This window comes from Aegilops tauschii, chromosome 7 (assembly GCF_002575655.3).
Source record: "Aegilops tauschii subsp. strangulata cultivar AL8/78 chromosome 7, Aet v6.0, whole genome shotgun sequence".
In the NCBI taxonomy this organism is placed as follows: domain Eukaryota; kingdom Viridiplantae; phylum Streptophyta; class Magnoliopsida; order Poales; family Poaceae; genus Aegilops; species Aegilops tauschii.
Genome location: NC_053041.3, coordinates 617,571,540 through 617,586,441, shown reverse-complemented (window position 1 = coordinate 617,586,441; position 14,902 = coordinate 617,571,540).

Below are 14,902 nucleotides of genomic sequence, written 5' to 3'. Positions count from 1 at the left end.
ATGCCTCAGTCGGGCGTCTGAGCGACACCACATAAAGGGCTTATAGGTAAAATAAGTAACAAACATGCCACAGTCGGGCGTCTGTGCGACACCACATAAAGGGCTTATAAAGTAAACAGATAAATAGCATGCCACAGTCGGGCGTCTGAGCGACACCACATAAAGGGCTTATAAAGTAAACAATCAACAAGCATGCCACAGTCGAGCGTCTGAGCGACACCACATAAAGGGCTTATAAAGTAAACAATCAACAAGCATGCCACAGTCGGGCGTCTGAGCGACACCACATAAAGGGCTTATAAAGTAAACAATCAACAAGCATGCCACAGTCGGGCGTCTGAGCGACACCACATAAAGGGCTTATAAAGTAAACAATCAATAAGCATGCCACAGTCGGGCGTCTGAGCGACACCACATAAAGGGCTTATAAAGAAAGTAACCACCATGAATATCCAGGAGGTAGAACCATCCCAGGGATACTCAATAATTCAAATAATATAAAGAGTTGGTCCATAATAGTAATAATCATAATCATCACAAATCACAAGTCATAATCCATGTTCTGGCTTAGCAGTTTCTCCTCCGAAGACCGACACTAAGACCGACACTTGACCCATCCCAGACTGTAGTCCTTAACCATGGACACGGCTATTCGAATAGATTTAATCTCTGCAGAGGGTGTACTCTTTACCCACGAGTAACGGATTCCTTTAGTCCGTCGGGACTAATTCCATTTACGGTCTTTTAATTGAAAACGCACCTGACCCGCACACACCAGCTTAACTTACCGGTGTCTGGAATCACCCACGACACCTGTCAAGCAAAACTCTAAGTGGGGAGGCTACAACCTCGATTAGCATGGGATCAAATTTATACCGCGCGCTACTAAGGGGTGCCCCCCTCTCGGTCCCAACCGGAAACACCCATGCCCCCGGACCAGGTGGCATGCCTACCGGATGCATCCGGTATCTTCCACCATGGCCTCTCTGTATGGTGTGTGCTAGGAAGGGGTTGACAACTTACTGAACCTTACCCTACCTGCGGCAGGGACAAGTGGTAGTACGAAACAAGTATGGGGGTTACTGGAACAAGACTCGATCTACGGCCGACTCAGGAGGTTCAAGTATTCCCTGTATGATTAGCATAACAAATATATTTCAATTAACAGATAGAATCACCACTCATCATACCTCATCATGCCATACCGGACACACTCGTCTCGACGAGGAACTAGGGACAAGCTCGTGTCTACCCAAGACAGAGACTTTCCCGGCTTCCTTCCGGTATGCATGAAAAGCATACGAGGGTGATTACTATCTCAACGTATAAAATTTCAGTAGCACGGAATCATCAATATGCACTTATGAGCATGTTCATATCATCACATAAAATAACGAAAACTCCGAGACAAGGCGTGTTGTAACCATATACAAACGACACACAAAAAAATAATATGCCAGAGTTCAGAATGCTTGACTTCAAGTTGTGGAGAGGTAGGGTGCGTTCCCTCTCCAAAATTCCTATTTTAAAATTTTGAATTAATACATAGTTTCAAAACAGCAAAAAACGGTTGTCTGAATTTTTTTAAAATAAATATGAAAATAAACTAGACAAAATTTGAGAAAGGTATGAAAAAGAATCAATTCATTTGGAGTTATATTTAAAAAGTTATAGCCAGTCAAAGTTTAGTCAAATTTCTGTTTTTAAAATAAAACAGAAAAAGAAAAACGTTTCGAAATGAGTACACGTCGAAGACGTACTTTGCGTTTACGCCTCCACTTACGCCAGCGTGGACCGGACCGTGGTCACTGACAGTGGGTCCAGGGGGCCCACTGGTCAGGTTTGACCGGTCGCCCCCGCCTCCTTCCTCCTCTGGCCGAACAGAGGCGGGGCTCCGGCGATCGTCGCCGGCGATTGGCGGCTCCTCGCGGGGTTCTGAGGGCGGGGATGGATTCGCTAGTCTAGGGCGGTCCTCCCGGTGGTCGAGGAGGTGGCGGGGATGGAGGGAGTCGCCGGCGGCGAGCTTCACGGCGGACGGTGGCTTCGGGAGATTTGGGGCTTTGGGCTACGGTGGCTCCCTGTCGAGTTTGAGGTGCTGGGTGGCTCCGCGAGACCGAGGGGAAGAGAATGGGAGCATTGGATGGACGGGAGGGGTTCTGGTTGCGACTGAATGGACCGGAGGGCGGCGGCGGCTGTACTGGCCGGAGATGGGGGAGATGGCCTCCCGCCATCGATTGCTGGCTGTGGGGGCCCTAGGGGGATGGCACGAGGTTGCCTGAGGGTCGGACGAGCTCGGGGGGGGGGGGCCTTCCATTTATAGTGTAGCTAGGTCGGTTCCGCGGCCGAGGATAAGAACGCCGGCGAACCGCCGTTCTGTTGCTGCAGGGGGACGTGGCGGCGACGAGCGCTTGCAGACGAGCTTGTGGATGAGTTCAGACTGCTCCAGAGGGCAGCTGGCGCACGCGTGTGGCTCGGGCAGCGCCGTCCATGGCAGGGGCTACTGTGGCCGGCCGCGGGCTGCCATGGCCGACCTGACGGCGGCGCTGTAGGGTACCAGGAGCGGCCCTGCGGCAAGGGAGGGTCGGGGCGTGCTGGCGGTGAGTGGGGAGGGGCCAGGACGGGCGCGGAGGGGCGGCAGTGGGACGCGGCGACTCGTGCGCACGCACGTGCAAAACGCGTGCTCTGGGCACGCCCAGCGCACGCATGCTACGTGCTCGACGCAATGCCAGGGCGTGCTAGAGGATTAGGATGAGGCTGGGGATTAGCAGGCCTGGGTTAGGGTTAGCTACGAGCTTAGTGGACAAGCTTGTTGGGTCAGAAGATCAAGTTTACAATGCAAACAAAAGATCATGCCAAATCTATGCATGCACTCAAGGTGTTTGACAGAATGCCAGGTGCATCTAGGCAACTCTTGGGGTGGCCAAAAGCTCCAGACCAGTGTCTCTTTAGGTGTAGGTGATGGTGGCAAGGTCAGTTGGTCAAGACTAGAAACTTGATAGTGCAAGTTTTTGGGAAAACCATTTCTGGACAGAAAGTAAAAGGCATAGTTTCGTGGACCAAAAATACTCCAATAGGTCCATTCTCCTGGACTCAAGGGTTTTGCAGGGTGGTTGATAAGAAGGAGAAAGATTATGGGCATTAGAGCAACAAAAATTAGAGTTGCTGTAGAAAAAGCCAAACTGGACCAAAGAGCAAAAGAGGATGTTTTGCTCAAATTTTTCAAAGAATATTAGTGGGTTTTGCACAAGGATGGATAATATACTCCTACTAACATCCCCTAATTTTGGTGGAAGTTTTAAAGAAATATTTAAATAGGTTGTAGTGCAAAAGTGCAATTGGACCAGATTTGAAAACTAGGGGTAAAGCTTAAAATCTCCAAATGACTAAAGGATATTTTTGCATAAAAGTGATTTAGGGACATCATATGTCATCCCCAAATTTTGGTGGGATTTTTAAATGAATTTATCAAAGGGTTGCAGTGCAAATGGGACCCTAAAACTTATGAAAACCCATTTTAGAGAAATAAAGCTCAGGGAAAAATAATTATATAACTAATCCCACTGATAAAAGAATTGTTTTATTTGAGAGGGTAAACAAGTCCAATAATAATTGGAAATTTTTTTTTTACTTTGGGTGAAAACTCCACAACTTAGAAGAAAAGAGAGGTTCTGAGATCAAAAATAAATCCAGAAAAAATGAAAATTTAATTTCCTGGCAAAATTTTAATAAACAAAACATAGTTAAATTTTTGGGGTGTTACAGAACGGCAAGCTCGGGGAGGTACGGACGACCACGTAATAGCGATGGCGATCTTGGTTGCCGGAGGGTGAAGAAGACGGCGCCGAGGACGAGGCAGAGCTTCCCAGCTTGCACGGCTTGCTGGGGGTGACGAGGACGATGGCGCAGAGCTCACGGACATGTCAGTGGGGCGAGGGGGAGGCGGTGGCTGCGGCAGCAGCGAGCGGCGGCGACGACTGCGCTCGGTGGGGAGAACAGAGGAGGGGGAGAGCGTTCGGGGGGGAGAGAGCGGTCCAGGGCATCCGGGCGTCGCGCTGGCATCATCTAGGCACGACGAGGGGGAGCCAGGCAGGCTGGGAGGGAGGAGGTGGCCGGGGCACGTGCGTGAGTGCGTGAGTGCGTCGAGCACACGCTCGTCCTCCTGGCAGAGGAGGAAGATCACAGGGGAGGAGGCGGTGGTGGGCTGGGCCGCCTGGTGGGTTGGGTCTCTGCTACAGGAGCAGGCCACGTGAGGTAAGCCCAGGTTAGTTTCCTTTCTCTCACTCTTTTCCTTTTTCTTTCAGTTTTCTATTTTCTGTAACTTCAGGGCTTTATTAAAAATAGCTAGGCACTATCAAAAATCAGGCAACTCACTGTGGCAACTGTTTGGAATATTTCCAACAGTAAACATTTCAGTTCATAATTATTTGGGCATTTAAAATATTTAATAGAATTTAAATGCCCAAATGCAAATACCATATGATTTAATTCAGTGAACCAAGTTGTCCTAGAAAAATGCAAACCATTTTGACAGTGGTTCTAGACCAAGGCAAAGATGATGAACATTTTAGAGGGCATTTCAGGTTCATTGAAAAAATATTTTAGTAAACCCTAGTTGGATTAAGTGGTGTTGGGGGTTTCTGCCATCCCCATTTCAAGCTTCTGAGAAATTTAAACATGATGCAAACATTATGCAACACCAGGCAGAACCAGAAGCTAGGGATGTGACAACTCACCCCCACTAAACAACAATCTCGTCTCGAGATTCAAGCGTAGGGTAAGCTGAAGGGGGGATGCAGACTAACACAATCTTCACGATCCAGATTGCACTTCATAAGTACGTTGATTCGATCACCATCTTTGTCCCGATGTCCTGCTCTGAGAACTCCAACCAACATGACAACGAGAGGAGAAGGAAAACTCTAGAAGGATCGATCTTCTGGAAGATCGAACAACTCAGGATCAACTCACGGAGTGAGACATTGAAACATATGTCGAGCTGAGACACGAAGCATACATCCAAAGGGATGGAGTGAAACAGATGACGAAGGTTCACTAGGTAGACAACAATTTCACACTTAAAAGGGTGGTGAGCGGTTGCCAACATAGCGAGGAGTTGAGTTGACATGATATCATAACGAGACATCTTGGACGAGGGTGACTCGTAGAATCATCCCTTAAGTGGCAAAAGGATTTCTTTTGACACGTGGATCATCGAAACTCTCTAAACCAGCCTAGGGCAATTCACCAACACTCGTTTGGCGGAGTGCGAAGGAATGGCATACACAGACTAGAATGGATGATGTGGATTACCTTGTTGAAGACAACGCAAGGAATGTTTTTGCTTATCATCGAAAATGGATGGAACCCGTGGTAGTATCACTTTGAAGATTATCCTGACCAGTAATTACTGGGAAGGGTAGTCCATAGTAGGATGGCACAATGGCGGTGCAAGCTGGGAACAAAATGCAAATGCTGGGAATGATTCTAGTAACTGGGGAGAAGCTCAACGGTAGAGAGTGATTCCACTGTTTGAATGGTTATAGCATAATTGAAGAAACTGGGAGCAATCCCAGTTGGTGCCGGCGACAACACCTAGTGCTTGCACGTGCTCTCAAGAACTTGAGCATTTCCATATTCACCAAGGTTTTACCAACATCCGTGTCAAGGATCCCGGCAACACAACATACTAGCATGATGAATATTGGTGGAGGATGCAGATGCAAAGAAAGATAACACCTTCTCAGATTTCACCTTAGCGAGGCCAAGGAGACGAAATCTGGATGATCGAACGAGAGACATTTAGCACTCCGCTTCTAATGTTCACCTTGATGTGCTAGCGTAACTTTGATATCTAGAACATCAAGTAAAAGGTCAGACTTCGGGAGCTCAAGAATCCATAAGGAATTACTTCTGGAGTAAATCCTATGAAAACCTTACAAAGAGACCGATATTACAGTTCCTGGGAAACGCTCCAACCATCATATCTGCTGGAGATTCAGACCTGGTTGGTGTTAGGATATTCCAGACTCGTCAAGTCTAGAGAGAAAAATGAAATTTTGCAACAAAAATCGACGAGATGACGTTGCGAGATTCTCAGGGAATGAACTGCGATAGCAAGCTCCAAAACATGAGCTAGTTCTGCTACATACATGTGAACACGCTATCCCAGACAAGCATGACCACATAGTAGTCCTATAATAAAACACTACCGAGTTCAGGTGGGGAACCATCAACGAGGATATCAAAGTCCTTATATAAGTCCGGATTAGCTGTTATGAAGGAACTCCTTCTCCTTGAACAAATCAGTCAGTGGCTTGGTGTGCTAGGGACACATATAGAATGAAGGTTGCAAGTCTTCAAACCACGGAATACTTCGCACGTATGCATGATCGATTTGGGATGATTCCAGAGGAAGCAACATTGATCTTCTTGAATCCACGGCGGCAACTTGCATCAAAAGCACGTGAATTATAGGAAGTCACTTCTTCCATCCAGGCATATGCTTCATGCACGGGACATGGAGATAATGCTTATAAAAGTTTCCAACGCTAGCTTAATGTACAACAAATCATGGGGAGGACATGGATGTTGTCGATGGGCTCAACAACAATTAATCCAGGTTTCCATATAAATGGAATTCCACAATCATGTGAACAAGGTGATAGCATTGATCAGACCAAGGATATAATGGTGTATGCTCCAGGGGTCAACCACGAGTAAGCCAACATTACGAACATCGTTGGTTCTGTTGATGATAGCCCACACTCAAATCAAAGTTTCAATAAGACAATAGATCCAACAATTGACCACGAGGATCAATCAATGAAGATATCATCTTTCTTCAACACACACACACACAAAGATATCCCTTTGGAATGAACTAAGTCGAACAAGCTTTTATCTTCCAACTCTCCAAGTTGTCGTTTAGCTCAACCAACTAGCTCAAGGGTACCCGACACAGAATCTTGGAGAATGGGTGGTTTACAAGAAACCAACTTGATCACGAGCTCAACATAGCGGTCAGGTGACAACCTGGTGATGCTCCCGAGAAGATATTCGGAAAATCACGAACCACCGATGTGTTGCTAAGCTCGGGAGCAATCTTGCTTTTCAGGGCAAGACGATATGATCAAATAAGCATGGATTGGCACTATCCTAACTCATTGACCGGAAAGTGCACCAGAAATAAGGACTAGGTAGCACAATCGGTCTTAGAATGATGATTCAATAACCAACACGCTAAGGATGAAATTATTGTCCTTTAACTACCAAGCAATGGAGTTGCTAGGAGTATTGATTTCACACATCACAATTCACTTGGCGGCATTCCTGTTACAATAACACGAAAACCGATGAATGAACAATGATGGAAGTATCACTGTATCAAGGATTCGTAAGAGGTGGTGCAATTCTCATGACAATCCCGACGTAAAGAGGGTAACACTCCAAGGTGGAACGGAACAAAAGCTGGATTAGTATTTTGATCTGCGGAGCATGACTGCTTTGACCCAATCCTAGATATGGATAAGGTACTGGAGTTCGTTTCTCCTATTCATTCTGGAATAGAATGGCTTGATGGACCACAAGGGTAATAGGCATCGATGAACGAATGGACGCATACTCTTGACTATCAATTGATAGACGAAGGGCAGAACACAACTAAAGAGGGAAAACTCAAAAGAACATATGATTTTTTGGGTTGTGGATGCATAGATTAGTATGTCGAGCAAAGCTCAGCATTTTTTCCGGATAACCCATGCAGGAAGGTAGGACTGGAAGACTCACAATATTGAATGGAGAACTCATAGAGAGCACTCTTGTTGTGATCTTTTGGTTCAGCGAGGAACTTCTGCCATAAGCAGTTCATAGTATTTGGATGAAGGAAATACCACAGACCTCGAGGGCTAATGCAAAGGTTACTAATATCCTAAAGGAACTAGCAAACACTATCAACATGAGGTAAGTAAGGTGAATCTCGGGTTCAAGAACCCAGGAATAGAATGACTACTAACTAAATGGCATCACGGGATGCTTTCGAGAAGAATGGCCAGAATCATTACACTGGGAACACAAAACATGGCTAGAGTACTAGGTGATCCTCTAAGACACCTAGGGTCATAATAATAGCTCCAACATATATACTGGGGCAATGAAGTACCTCAACACACTTATTAGTGTGGTTAATCTGGCACAAAGGACATCAAGAACATAGGGAAAGGATTTTGCAAATGCATTAGACTATTTCAAAACCTGGGATGACTCGGATAGCATAACGGCTGTAAATGCTTGAAAAGATTTGAGACATCCTGCAAAATGGTGGCATAACCACTCGATCATCATAATGTCAAGGTTCCGAGACCAACTATGAACACACAGCGGTAGTAGAGACTGAACTGAGGCTTGAATCCATCAATCCTGTAAGTCTACAGTTAGTAACACGTGATCCTCATAGAAAAAAGAGAAAGCCTGGTTCCTTAACCCCGTTGGAAAGATGGGATGACTCGGATCAAAAGGCATAAGGTAAAGGTGTAAAAAGAGCCTTACGTTCCCATCCACAATCAATTCCCTTATATAACTAAAGAATTTCTACTCAACTTTGACCAGTTTGGCTTGGTGATCCTACAGGCAGTCAGGCTCTGATACCAAAGCTGTTAGGACCCCGATCCTAAGTCACACCGATCTAGCATGTAACACATCATATCACTTTGCGGCCTCCCGCACAATATTCCCACGAGTGCCACCTTACCTAGCCTAGGACCGTTTGCGCCTTTTGGCTCATGTATATGATAGTGCCGCTAGCATCCATATGACAAAGAACATGGGCCGACATGACTAGTCGTAAACCCAAGGTGGTGCTAACTTACATGGACAAGCATACATGACCCAGCAACGAATGTGTCGATCAACAATGTATCAACCCAATTCGTAGCAAGCTACAAGGAATTAAAGGAACAACGTGTGACATTTCCCCGAAGGGACAGACACAGGAACGAAGAAGGACACATGCCGGCCAGCCTAAGTGTTCCGGAGTAGTAGCAAGCTACCATGGCTCAGTGGAAGCACTAGGAGACATTTCCCGGTAAGAGAGGCTACCAAGAATAAACAACTAGGTTGTTGGATCCCACACATACCAACCATTTCAATAATCATACACACAATATGCTCAATATGTGCAAATACAACATGGCATCACAACATGACTGTACAACTCAGAGTATTTATTCAATAGGCTCCGAGGAGCCAAGTATTACAAACATGGGTCTCATGACCCAACATTCAGAGCATACAAACAACGGAAGCATAAGATGGCTGAGTACAGAGAACTACAAATGAAAAGGGCTGGAAAGCCTGACTATCTACAAGACGCTCCAGAGGTCACAAGATCGTAGCTGAGGTAACAAGCTAAACGTCGAAGTCCCCGCGGAACTAATAGTGAGACTGGAGTCTCTACAAAACATAAAATTAAGCAAATGTGAGTACAAATGTACCCAGCAAGACTTACATCAGAACTATCTACGTATGCATCATTATCAACAAAGGGATGGTGGGGTTTAACTACAGCAAGCCAGCTTTGACTCGGTGACTATCCTGAACTACGACTGCAAGCAACTCTTTTGAGGTGGCGCAACAAGTCCACATTCACCATATCAATACTCCAATATGGATCCGCTCCCATCTCCCTAAGAGAACGCCATCCATAGCACTCACGCTTATCTTGCGCATTTTAGAGTATCCACTTTCACTTGTCTATGAACTTCATAGGCAACCGAGAGGTCCTTTACCGCGGACGCGGCTATTCAAATAGATGATGTTAACCCTGTAGGGGCGTACTTCTTCATACATGCTTTCACCACTTATCGCCATTTACACGACATGTACTCGACAACCTTCAAGCGGAAGCCCAGCGAGGGTATCGGCCACGACCGGACTAACCACACAAGTCCCTAGTCAAGGTTTATCGCCTATTCAGGTTCCATCCGCAGGGAGTCCGGCAGAGGTTTCCACACACGGCCCCGAACGATGTGTACAGGGTTCCAAGACACCAAACGGGCGCCCAGCATACCCGGCCACGTGTCTACCGCATCACAGCCCACCCCTCGAGTCAGCACTGCGCACGGCCTTCAGCATACTACAAACAACAGAAACTACTTACAACTCCTGGACAGAGGACAAGGGCGGTTAATAAGTCGAGAGGGTCCATTGGTTTCGGGCCCAACGCATGGTAGTAGTTGTTCATGGATCACAAACACAGAACTCAGTTCCTGAGGGCGGTTTCAATGAGACAACCCACCATGTACTCCTACATGGCCTCTCACCGCTACCTTTACCAAATCATGTTCACACACTTAGCTCACACACAGTAGGACATGTCCATCACCATTCCAACTCATTCCCGATGAATCGGACCTGACTCAACTCTAAGCAATAGCATGCAAGACAAACAAGCATGAATGAGTAGGCACATTAGGGCTCAAACAACTCCTGCTCATGCTAGTGGGTTTCATCTATTTACTGTGGCAATGACAGGTCATGCAGAGGAAAGGGGTTCAACTACCGCAACATGTAACAGATGAATAGTTGTTGTTCTAATGCAGAAAAAGTGAGCAGGAGCGAGAGTGTAGGATTCTATCGGAATGAACAAGGGGGTTTTTCTTGCCTGGCACTTCTGAAGATGATATAACTCTTCATCGGTGTCATCGAACACATCGTCGGAACATCGTCTACTAAGAGGGGACAAATAGCGGCAAACAAGGAGGAACACATTCAATGCAATGCTCAATATGATGCATGATCAGGACATGGCAAAATGAGTGTGTTGGTCTAATGCAACTACAACCAGATGGGTTTGAGTCATTTTGAACCAAAGGTTCAACCCCAAACTCAAATTATGAATTTAAATAGTGCCTTATCATGTTTTGCACTAAACAGCAATGTTAAGATATTTAAAAATGCATGAAACCATTACATATGGATAGACTGGATTTTTCTGATCATTTTTCATATATAAATCTTTGCATTCGGGGTTACAGATTAATTTCTATGATTTTTAGAAGTTAGCACGATTTTCTGGAATGTCCTGGATAATAATAAATCCAGAAAAAGCCATTACTGCGTCAGCATTGCGTCAGCGTTGCCTCAGCAGGTCAACTGTGCGGTCCGGGTCAAACCTGACCAGTGGGACCCACTAGTCAGTGAAACAACCAATTAATAGAGTTAATTAGTGTTAAGTTAAATACTAACCTAAGTTAAATAGGGCATGGGCCCACATGTCAGTGAGTCAGTGGCTTAACTAAAATTAGTAATTAACTTAACCAAAAAGTTAACAGGGTCGGGCCCACACGTCAGCGACCCTGGGGAGGTCAAACAGGGGTCAAACCCCGGGTCAACTCGCCGGAGTTGACCCGCGGCTCGTCGCCGGCGACGCTAGAGATAGCGGAGGGGCTCGGGATGGGCTCGGGATTCCTCCTCCGTTGGCCAAATGGCCGGCGGAGGGCATCTACGTGACGCGGGCACTCGTCCGCGTCGAGTGGTGGCTGTGGTTGGGCCTGGGATGGCCGGAGTCGTCACCGGCGTCGACCTTGGTGGTCGCCGGAGCTCGGGTGAGCTCGGGGTCGATGCTACGACCGGCGGGGTAGCTCGTGCGGGGCACCTATGTGCTCTACGCGGTACGGGGAGGAAGCTGGACACGACGGTCAGACCGCAGGTGGCCGGAGATACGTCGGCGGCGAGAACAGGCGGCGGCGCATGCGGGCGAGAAAGGTGCGGTGGCTACGACGGACGAGGGCGATAACGGAGAGGGGAGAAGGGTCAGTGGCTCACGGCGAATGCAGGGGAGCGAAGGCGAGCTCGGGGAGGTACGGACGACGATGTAATGGCGATGGCGATCTCGGTTGCCGGAGGGTGAAGAAGACGACGCCGAGGATGAGGCAGAGCTTCCCGGCTTGCACGGCTCGCTGGGGGTGACGAGGGCGATGGCGCGGAGCTCACGGACACGTCAGAGGGGCGAGTGGGAGGCGGTGGCTGCGGCAGCAGCGAGCGGCGGCGACGACTGCGCTCGGTGGGGAGAACAAAGGAGGGGGGAGCGTTTGGGAGAGAGAGAGAGAGGTCCAGGGCATCAGGCTGTCGCGCTGGCATCGTCTAGGCGCGATGAGCGGGAGCCAGGCAGGCTGGGAGGGAGGAGGTGGCCGGGGCGCGTGCGCGCGTGCGTCGGGCACACGCTCGTCCTCCTGGCAGAGGAGGAAGATGACAGGGGAGGAGGTGGTGGTGGGCTGGGCCGCCTGGTGGGCTGGGTCTCTGCTACAGGAGCAGGCCACGTGAGGTAAGCCCAGGTTAGTTTCCTTTCTCTCACTCTTTTCCTTTTTGTTTCAGTTTTCTATTTTCTGTAACTTCAGGGCTTTATTAAAAATAGCTAGGCACTATCAAAAATCATGCAACTGACTGTGGCAACTGTTTAGAATATTTCCAACAGTAAACATTTCAGTTTGTGATTAATTGGGCATTTCAAATATTTAATAGAATTTAAATGCCCAAATGCAAATACCATATGATTTAATTCAGTGACCCAAGTTGTCCTAGAAAAATGTGAATCATTTTTGACAGTGGTTATAGACCAAGGCAAAGATGATGAACATGTTAGAAGGGCATTTCAGGTTCATTGAAAAAGTTAGTAAACCCTAGTTGGATTAAGTGGTGCTGGGGGTTTCTGCCATCCCCATTTCAAGCTTCTGAGAAATTAAACATGATGCAAATACTATGCAACACCAGGCAGAACCAGAAGCTAGGGATGTGACAGGGTTTACTTTAGGTCTGTCGAGTCTTCCTTCCTAAACTCTCATCTCACGTATATGGTGGGAACTCCCTCTCTGATATTGCGACCGTTGGTGATGATCGCTACTCCTCCTTTCCCTAGTGCATTACAAATATCTAGCACAAGGAAAAGAAGGAGAAGCGACCCCCACGACAATAGTTGGCATTCTTCTTCTCTCATATATGGTGGACACTCCCTCACTGATTTTTCGAGAGTCGATGATGGTCGCTACTCCTTCCTCCCCTAGTGCATAACAAAGGTCTAGCACAAGGATAAAAAGGAAAAGCGACCCCCACAACAACAGTCGGCATTCTTGTCTCATATATGGTGGAGACTCTCCCTCACTGATTTTTGGGCAGTCGTGTATGGAGCCCCGACAGACTTAAAGTCAACTTGAAATGTTGTTTAATTCTCTTTCTAGCAAATCCGGGGCACTCGATATTTCCTACATATTCTAGCACAAGTCATGCTTAAATTCACGAAAATATCCGGCATGACCTTTGCTAAAATAGGACATATCGAGAGCCTGAAATTTGCCGGAACGGAAATGAATCAACACTCCGACAAAAAATAGGTCACTCGGAAATGAATGAACACTTCGCACATGAGCATCAACTGGTGCTCATTGCATTTCAATGGTTCAATATTGACAGAAACATTTCAATATATCTTATAATCTGAACATTTCATTTGATTAAGAAGCATAACTAAATACCCTAGTTCAGATGTAGAGGAAGGTGGAGAAGGAGGAGGTGGACTTTTAGCTCACCGACTCGGGTGTAGAGGAAGTGGAGGTAGCTCGGATGGTGATCACTCCAAGGAGACACGACTAAGCCTGCATATTCCACCGAGTAAAATTTTAATTAGATCATCAAATCTCATATAGCATTCTTTGATGACAAAGTGATAATGACATAAATTCAACTAGTTCTATTAGTTCAACTAATTCAACTAAGCACTTACCAAAAATAAAATAGTTTTATTAATTTTCTTACTAAATATAAACTAGTTCTATAGTAAAATTTTAATTAGATCATCAAATCTCATATACCTACATTTTCTTACTAAAAATAAACTAGTTATATTAATTCAACAACTTCAACTAAGCACTTACTATAAATAAAAATAATTAATTTTCTTAGTAATTCAACTAAGCACTTACTAATTCAACTAAGAACAGTAATAAAATTTTAAATAGTTGGGAGGGAGGAGAAGGGAGGAGGGGGTGGGAGGAGGAGGGGGAGGTGGGAGGAGGGGCGGGCCGGAGGAGGAGAGAGGAGGAGGGTGGACGGGAGGAGGGGGCAGGGCGGAGGAGGAGGAGGGGGCAGGGCGGAGGAGGAGGAGGGGGAGGGAGGAGAGAGGAGGAGGGGAGGAGGGCTGCCGGCGGAGGGCTTGGCCGGAGGAGGAGGGAGGCGGGAGGAGGGGGCGGCTGGAGGAGGAGGGAGGGGCGCGGTAGGGAGGAGGGAGGAGAGAGGAGGAGGAGGAAGGAGGGAGGAGAGAAGGAGGGGCTACCTCAGTGGAGGAGGTGCAGGACGTCGGCGGCGGCGGACGACGAGGGCGGCAGGAGCGGCGGCGGCGGCGGACGACGGGGGCCGGGGTGGGGGGGGGGGGGGGTGGAGAGGGAGGGTGGGGCGCCGGTTAGAGGAGATAGGTCATGTGTAGCAGTAGCGCGTGTTCGCGTGTTAGGATAACACGCTACAACTAAATTCACGTAGCAGTAGCGCATATACATAACATGCGCTACTACTATTCCTAGTCTGGCGGCTACGTCGTGGCAATATTAGTAGTAGCATTGTTTTTCACTAGCGCGCTACTGCTATGTTTATATCAGCAGCGCGGTTTCCGCAAAAAATACTGCAAAAAATATGTTTTGGTGGAACTATCTGAATGACCTTGATATGATTCTACCTTGTCTACTATTTTTCTGTTGATGGTACCTTGGATAGAACCTTCATATGCTATCAGTGAATTCAAATTTAAGCTCTCTGTTTATCTATCATTTGTTTCCTCAAAGATTGATTTCACAAGATAATCCCATTTGCAAGAGACCTTTTCATCGCCTCCAGACATTTGTTACTTTGTGAGTACTAAACT